The sequence below is a fragment of the Mustela erminea genome, chromosome 18, assembly GCF_009829155.1.
Source record: "Mustela erminea isolate mMusErm1 chromosome 18, mMusErm1.Pri, whole genome shotgun sequence".
In the NCBI taxonomy this organism is placed as follows: domain Eukaryota; kingdom Metazoa; phylum Chordata; class Mammalia; order Carnivora; family Mustelidae; genus Mustela; species Mustela erminea.
The window spans coordinates 51,021,254-51,030,351 of NC_045631.1; the positions used below are offsets into that span (position 1 = coordinate 51,021,254).

Below are 9,098 nucleotides of genomic sequence, written 5' to 3' on the forward strand. Positions count from 1 at the left end.
TGGACTCGTTTATGTCAGTTTCCACTATATAATAATAGCCTTTGGTATTTTTTGTTTCTTCATCAGTGAATCTGTGCTAGAACTCTGGCCACAGAACTCATGGATCTTTGGCTGATATAGAATGTTATGTTTACTAATAATTGCCTTGTTGATTTCTTTCATGACATCGTTAATTTAACAATAGGTTGAGGGAGAGTTCATACACACAGGGGTACTGCTGAACTCATCAGGAGTTATAAATGGCATTTCTTTAACATTCCTTTTGATGAGGGAGCAGAAGTCTGTCTGAGGACAAAGTACAAGCTGACACCCTGCAACCACCCCCAAGTCTTGGGTAGGATATGTGTGACCTTTTCCAGGGAGCTCCCGACTGTCTTAATATTAGCCTTATTGTTAATACATTGGCAGAGGTCAAAACAATCTTAACTGGACAATGACAAGGCTTCCTCTGTCTTACAGGTCCTCTTTAACAAATGAAAATCCTTTTGAAAAACATTCCTTTTCCTTACCTCTCCCAATTCCCAAGTATATAATCAGCCACTCCTCACAACCCCTCCTGTGCAGCAGCTCTTTCTGCCCACGGGTCGTCCCTGTGCTTTAATAAAACCACCATTTTGCAACAAAGGTGTCTCAAGAATTCCTCCTTGGGGGCGCCTGGACGGCTCATTGGGTTAAAGCCTCTACCTTCAGCTCAGGTCATGATCTCAGGGTCCTGAGATCAAGCCCCGCATTGGGCTCTCTGCTCAGCAGGGAGCCTGCTTCCCCTTCTCTCTCTGATGCTTCTCTGCCTACTTGTGATCTCTCTCTGTCAAATAAATAAATAAAATCTTTAAAAAAAAAAAAAAAAGAATTCTTCCTTGGTCATTGGCTCTGGACCTCACCCCAAGGAACCTAACCTATATTCTAAAATCACATTATTTTAAAAAAAAAAATTCTATTTTTTTTCTTTCTCCCACACTCCCCCTATTTTTTTTCTTTTTTTGGATGTGTGTGTGGTGGGGGTTCCCCTCCCTTTCTTTCTATAAAATGAGTAAATGGAAGATCGCTCAGAAACAAAGGCCCTCTTCACTTAAGTTCCTGCTATGGCCTGGGGATAGATTTAGCTGAGTATCTGAAGGTTTCCTAGTTTGTTTGTTTGTTTGTTTCCACTCTACGGGATCCTCAGGCTGGCTCTGTGTGGGGGAAGGAAAAGGCTTTCCTTTAGCTTGATCATGCCTTCAGGACTTCCCCAGCCGAGAAGGAGAATGAAATAGGAGCTTTCAGAGTCTGCTTCACTTGTGGCTGGTTCCACATTGCTCACAGAGGGGAGAGAGGTATGCTGGCTGCTGGCATCTTTCTTTAATTTAGAAAATAGGTGTTTGAGTTGCCAACAAAGTTATTTGGGGGTTACAATAAGAGTCTGGGTCTTTCCTAATTCTACATCTACCATCTTGTTTTTGCTTTGTTTTTATTTTCATTTCAGCAGATAAGAGTGAGGGGATTATGGAAATGGTATTCACTTTGTCATTATTGCTGTCTCTAATTCTTTCCTTTCTTAGGAAATTTCTGCTTCTGAGGAGGCACCAGGGAAAAAATCGAGGAAATGGCTGGAATGTACAGATGGAACGCCTCAGTGAGACTTCTGTTGGAAGCTTAGGCACATAGAGAACCTTGGGCCTGTGTGTTCTAGGAATGTATTCCAGTAATTAGGAAGATAATTGCCAAAGATCTACATGCCACATTTTTAGTGGGAGCATTTTTTACAACAGGGAAATTTAGAAATAATCTATGTATCTTTCTATTGATTTTTCAGCCATAATCTTTTTTTATATATTCAAACATTAAAATGATACATAGGTTATAAAAATGATGTAGATCTATAATAAACTGGGAAAGTATGATGCTCATAGTATGTTATTAAATAAGACAAACACAAAACAGTAGATATAATATTACCTGTGTTGTGTATATGCCTGTATGATAGAAAAAATATGTTAATGAAGCAAAAAAATCTTTTATATTCTAGAACTGTAAAAATTGTATGATTTTCTTACAGATAACATGTACTATGTCAAATTATTTTAAATTATACTTTTAAAAATTAAATGCACTGAGTTTGTCTTTTTTAAAGCATTTTTAAATGTACAATTCAGTAACATTAATTGCACTCACAATACTGTACATTCTCACTCCAAAACTTTTCCATTACCTTATGTAGGAATTTTGGTTTTTTTTTAAAGATTTTATTTGCCAGAGAAAGAGAGAGAGAGCACAAGCAGGGAGAGAAGCAGGAAGACGGAGAAGCAGGCTCTCCGCTAAGCAAGGAGCCCAATACAGGACTTTATCCCAGGACTCTGGGATTATGACCTGAGCCAAAGGCAGATGCTTAACTGACTGAGCTACCCAGGCGCCCCCTACACAGGAATTCTTCACCATGCAATAATCCTCATTCTCCCATCCCTTAGCTCCTGGTACCCTCTAATCTACTTTTTGTCTCCATGAATTTGCCTACTCTAGATATTTCATATGAGCATTCATATTCATGCCCTATTTATATCTAGATTATTTCAAGCAAATTTTATATTATACATATATTTTATTTAAAATACATTTAAAAGATCAAATGAACTGAGACATTGAAAATTTCTGGGCACTTAAAACCACTTACAACCACTGGTATTTTTAACCTAACCCAGAGTCATCCTGCTAGATCTTGCAAGGCATTTTCAATAGGAGAAAGATCTGTGTTAAAAGGACTGAATTCTATATCTGGGTTAAACTCTATATACCGTTTTTGTTTGTTTGTTTGTTTGTTTTTAATGTGACAAGCATGGTGCTTACCAACTTCTTGCTGCTTCTTAGAAACTGCCCTCCTGAGGGATGAGGGCCCGGGTTGTTCTTAATGTAAATTGACCATAATTTGTATCACTGGTGCAAGACCATAGCACATTCAGCTTCTGCGCTGTTGGTCAAAAAAAGTTCAGCTCACATAGAGACAAAAGCCAGTCACAACCTTCTCCAGAAACTGAACCAAGCAGTAGAGATGAAGCTAAAAAGATGCACAGAGAAAGGCAATGAGGCAGGGGAGACAAGGGAGGCCATGGGATAAGTTAAAGATTTAAAGTTTAAACTTTAAGTTAAAGATTTAAAGTTTAAACTTTAATAAGTTTAAAGAAGTAAACAAAAACTTTAAGTAAGCAGAAGTGGGTTGAGAAAAGATGTGTCAACAGTGAGTGCTGTAGCCAGTTAACTGGCTGAAGAAGACTGTATTTCATGATAGCCACAGCAGAGCAAGAAGCTGAGTCTATATCATGGGTCGAAATAACAGCTGAAATTTCACAATCTCCACTTATGAAAGATACTTATGGCTGTCTTGAATCCACAATAACCTTCAAACTGTCTCTTTCAGAACTGTCCTAATTCTTGGATATGTCTGGAGTTACCACAAGCCCTACATTACTTGGATTAATGTACATGACAACCCAAGGAACACAGGAATCACTACCAGGAACTGGGATTTGTGAGACATGAAATCACCAAGAATGTGGACCTTTTGTAATTAATTAAGACAAGGTTAGGGGCACCTGAGTGGCTCAGTGGGTTAAGCCTCTGCCTTCGGCTCAGGTCATGATCTCAGAGTCCTGGGATCAAGCCCTACATCTGGCTCTCTGCTCAGCGGGGAGCCTGCTTCCCTCTCTCTCTCTGACTGCTTCTCTGCCTACTTGTGATCTCTGTCTGTCTCTCTCTCTGCCAAATAAATACAAAAACTTAAAAAAAAAAAATTAAGACACGGTTGGAAAACATTGAGAGTGTTCTACTTATTCCCAAACTGTTTTCTTGGTAGTCATACCATGTAGCCAAGGAAGATAAGATTATGAGCAACAGCTACAAAGCAACAATTTTAAGAGCATAGAAATGTAATTGAGCACAGTTAGATGATTTTAATTTATAGAAGCAGGAAATCCACCAAATTAAAGTCCAGAATGCCTACTCAAAGCAGCTGAAGGAAGCTGTTAGAGGAAGAACTTTTATGAGGTAACTGGCAGGACCCACTGCCAAACAGTTGTATCAGAAGACATCACAGAACCTTGCTGTGTCTTTTTTTGGTCAAAGTAAATCACTCTTCAACAGGAGTAAGGACATTGGTAGAAAATGAATGGTGTTAATATTTTTTTTTAACCAAGCTTCTTTTTTTGACCAGTTGTGATCATCCATCATAAATATGAAGAAAGGCCTTGTTGAGACATTATTTTTTCTAGTTGGGCTACTAGGACCTGGAAGAAAAGACTCATACAAAAAGGAGTTCCTGGAAGATCACAGACTACATAGGGATATGAGATAGTCTCAAATGCTGGATGGTGAGTCATCAAAGCATAGAGGATGAGCTCACCTGGTTAACCAAAAATCAGAGTGTCTCAATATGGGCACTACTTTCATTTTGAGATGAATTATCATTTTTTTGTGGAGGACTGTCCTGTGGGTTTTAGGATGTTTAACAGTGTCTTTAGCCTCTGCCTCCTGGGTGGCAGTAGCAATCTTCTATTGAGATAACCCAAAACAACTCCAAATAATGTTATCTGTCTGCTGTGTGGGGGACAGAAGTGAATGAGAACCACTGGAATAAGTATGGTAATCTAAGGATAGAAAATGAGTCATCTACCAAAACCACAAATACATTTCTTTGTTGGTTTTAATTATGTAATTGAGTGAATGGAATTTCCTTTTTAAGAAAATTTGAACATTACAAATAAAACAAAAACTTTTATCATAAAATTTTCAAGAAATACCAAATTCCTGTAAGTTAGGAGGATGTACTTTTTTTTCTTTTTAACCAATTATCTGTGGAATGTCTGTTTGCAGAAATCAAGCTAAGGGGACAAATTCAACCTTAAGTCAATGCCAAGGTGACCATAAAGGAACTGACACAAACCACGACCACATAATAAGAGTTCAAGTAGAGGAGGAAAGTCAGAATCAAGGATGAGTATGACATTAAAAAGTCCTGTGGACATTTCAGAAGCTTAGTATGGGTGCTGAATTTTTCTACTGGTCAGAGAACAAAGTTACCTAGATCTTGTACAGCAGAGAGCCATCCGTTGATGCCAGAACTATTTACCCTAAGACTATAACAAAAGAAGACTGAAGAGAAGTTCATCACAGCTTTATTCATAAGAGATAAGCATATAGTTTAAAATGTCAGATAATAGTAAAAAGGTTAAGTAAAAACCATGATAACACATCAAAGGAATCCAATGCAGGTATCCCATAACCCAAAGATGTTACGATGATATGCAAGGTACTCATGAACCATGAAGTGGAAAAATATAGCAAATTACCATGCCCACTCATGTCGACTTAGAGAAAGTACCCATAAAAAGACCATTGATTATAGGTAGGCCAAATGGAGTAATATGGTGTTTTACTATAGATTACTATTATCTTCATCCACATAATTTCTATATATCCTTAAATGAGCATATACTTATAATCAGAAAATATAACTGTATTTAAAGGTTATACTGTATAATTTCATCCATCCATTTCTTAGATCATCTTATGGTCAATGTTATCTTAAATTGGTATTTAAGTAAATAATATTTTAAAAATAGCCAATATATTTAAAGTTCAGGTTAAAAAAACCCTACAATATTTTGGTCATTTCTTTTTGGGGAGAGAAAGAGAGTGGCAGTGGGGAGAGGGAGAGAGAATCTTAAGCAGACTCCCCACTTAGCATGGAGCCCAACACAGAGTTTGGTCTGTGGATCTGAGAACCCTGAAATTGCAACTTGACTCAAAACCAAGAGTTGGATGCTTAACCAACTGAGCCATCCAGGCCCCCTGTTCAATGTTCTGTTTGTAAAATATGCTCAGCATTCAGCTATATTGAAAATAATTTTAAAAACTGGACTAACATTATGTGATATTTTAATTAATACTGAACACAAAATAGGCCTGATTAGCAATTAGTATAATGCCTGATTATGGTAATGTTCACGACTTTTCCCTATCTTTGCCTCTCCTCTCCATTCTAAAGTCTAAAAAACCATCTAAAATCTTAATCATTATTGAATGTTGGAACTATTGAGTGCGTCTGTTATCTGTGGTAATGTGGAAGACTGTTCTAGAATTCTGGAGACTAATAATGTAGTAGGAGCTAAAGCCTGATGTTAGGAGATTCAGGGTTTTAAGGCTCTTCCTGTGGGAGGAGTTTCCATCTAATTGCTGTATCAACTTCATCATCAATATTTCCTGTTATTTAGAGAGTTCTAAGAACACCTAAATAGGGAGAAAATAAGTAAGTAAACAAAGATGTCAGGGTGTTTCTGAAAGATGGATGTGCACAGAGATTTACACAAAGCCTCCTCGGATGATACCCACTGGTTTAAAGGAAAGAAAACTCACCTGTTCCAAGGTAGCCTGAGAGAGGCTGTATTCTTCCATGTCAAAGTTCTGTTTCACTGCCTTGAGAGGGACTAACATCAATGACTTACATGTTTTCCACTAAAAGTGCTTTCAAAGTGTGCAATATATGCAGCAACTTCAAATCCATGAGATTTTTTAGGATATAGGCCAAGTCATTACATTTTTTTGGAAAGATAAAGAAAGATGTAGATACGGCCAAACAAAAAGAGAACAGTGAAGGAATGTATACATCACCAGTACACTCAAGAGCTTCTTGTGGCCTATTTCAGTACACCCCCTTTTGATTACTTACATATGTATTGTTAGGACTCAAATCAGCCATTGAATATTGTTGAGTTTCTATATTTATAAATTTATGAACAAGTAAGTACCCTGTATGTGGGTCCCATTTCTATGTGTCAAGGCCTCATAAATATCCAGGGTGACCTCTAGTCAGTGTCTCTAGAATGAATTCAACTCTACGCTCATCCATCCCCAATCCTAACTTGTCACATATCAGCCCTGTGTACCTTCCTTCTCTGGCCTTCTATCTAGGCCTCCAGTCATTGTCTCCATATTCTAGCTCCTCATGCCTCTGACTATGATAAATATGGAGATGCAAGAAGCTCAACTCAGTATTCTCTGGGACAACATGTCGATAATTATCCTCCAATACCATTCAATGGAACCAGGACAGAATATTCTTGTCTCCTTTTTAACAGAGGAAAAATAAGGTGGAGTAAACCTCAGTGTAGAGCCAGTACTACAATCCCTATAGAATTTATAAGATGAATCCAGTGGAGATTTTCTAAGTTTTGACTGATTATATAATTTTTCTACTTGAATTCATATAGTATACATTCCATGTGAAAATATCACAATAGATAAAGTCTAAGTGTGTCTAAACTTACCCGCCTCTAATTTTAAAAAAGGCCTGAGACAGAGGGTGAACGTCTTTCAATGGTAATTTATATGCCATCATGGAGGAATATCTGGGAGAAGGAAAAAATCAGATGTGTAACAATGTTAAAACACTGGGGAGAAATTAGTAGCCAAAAAAAAATGTGTTTTTTTTTTTTTAAGATTTTATTCATTTATTTGACAGAAAGAGAGCACAGGCAGGGGTGGGGTGTGGCAGGCAGAGGGAGAGGATGAAGCAGATCCCCTGCCATTGAGCAGGTAGCCCAAGGTGGGGCTCAATCCCAGCATCCCAGGGTCATGATCTGAACCCAAAGCAGATGCTTAACCAACTGAGCCACCCTACATGGGTAAAGTTCATCTTGACTCAAGTTCTTTACATATTCTGTGTTCTCAAGAGTGCCTCTTATCCCCACTCTTCAGTGGCCAAACTTTGTTCATTTTAAAGTCCTACTTTAATGTCATTTCCTCATTTCTTTGTATCTTCATTTGCTTAATAGCCTTGTCCCCAGAGGCTGTAAGCACCAAAACAATCTTCTCTACATACACAGGCACATGTGCACATGCACACACCACTCATTTTTTTGGAGCTATGAAGCATTCACTGAACATAACCTTTCAATGGCTTTGTCTATGCATCCAAGTGACCTCCAAACAACTTGTTTTATAATAAAGAAGTCAGTTCAGCCTTCCTCTTCCTGCCCAGATTCACCCAAGTCTAAACTGAGTGTACTAGAAAACCTGTACACTTGTTACCCATGCCAAAAACGTCCTTTACCTTTCCTGCTGAGCAGCCTGTGGAAAAAGCTTCAGAGTCTCTGTGCGGAGAGGCTCCATCTGAGCGGGGTCTTTCATTTTTCTTTCTAGAAAATAATCTTTAACAAATTTGGTTTTCAGATGTTGAATGGAACCAATACACCTAATCCAAGGAAGAGAAAAAAGAGTTGAAAGAAAAGAACACTGGTCCTTTAATTTCTTCCTCAATTGCAAAGACAGAAGAAGGTGTTTGATCTTCGATCAAGAAGCTTAACATAGTGAACTGTAATTCTCTCTGCAAGAACTTGGCGCCCAAGTGTGGGCATGGACGGGCACCCACCTGAGCCTTCTGGACACTATAATAGGCACACAGTCACAGACGGCCTCAGCCTCTGCCATGGAGTGGGTGGTCAGGAAGGCGCCCCTCTCTGCGTTTTTAACAATGGTCTGAATTGCCTGTCTCAAGGTAAAGTAAGAGAGTGTTTTCATTTAGAAAATATTTGGGGAAATAGGTGAACGGAAAGAAGTATGAAGAATAATAGAAAATTTTGTATTCAGTTTTAAGAAAAAAAATCTGTTCTAGAGAGAAAGAAAAAAATTGCACTGCATTATGTAATTCTATTACCACACTAATTGGCTTTGTAGCATGAAAAGCTAAAGACTGGGAAATAGTGAGTAAAGTCATGTTTGCTTAAAAAGTTGGAGTGCAGAGAAGCACCAGATTGTAGGATCATCAGTAACTGAAGAAGAAAAGAAGAATGAGGCAGGGAAGAGGAGTAAGAAAAAGAAAATCCAAACAAATACAGGCAAGATTCTATTAGATTCTTAGAATGTCTATTTTTTTCCCTTCCTTGGGGAATTTTGAGCACTGTACTGAGTTTCATTGAATTCAATAATAGAGGATGTGAACCTTGAAGATAAATGGAGTGAATGTAAAAAAAAAAAAATTATATATATATATATATATATATATATATATATATATATATACTCAAACTCCAGACTCATACTACTAACCCTACACTTAATATGACACTCCTCGC

At 37.8% G+C, this 9,098-nt stretch overlaps 1 protein-coding gene across 4 annotated transcripts in view; it reads right to left on the reverse strand.

Annotated features, from left to right (window-relative positions):
• The window catches only part of ABCA6 (ATP binding cassette subfamily A member 6), a 75,159-nt gene extending 67,004 nt beyond the window's left edge, over positions 1-8,155 (reverse strand). For 2 of the 4 annotated variants that reach the window (XR_004280689.1, XM_032321814.1), the window contains exon 1: positions 7,293-7,413. The gene's annotated coding sequence lies outside the window, so the exon portion shown is untranslated. Of the gene's footprint in view, positions 1-7,292; positions 7,414-8,077 lie in introns of those variants that run through there. The other 2 variants (XM_032321809.1, XM_032321812.1) reach the window with 2 other exon arrangements.
• Between the last annotated feature and the right edge of the window lie 943 nt (positions 8,156-9,098).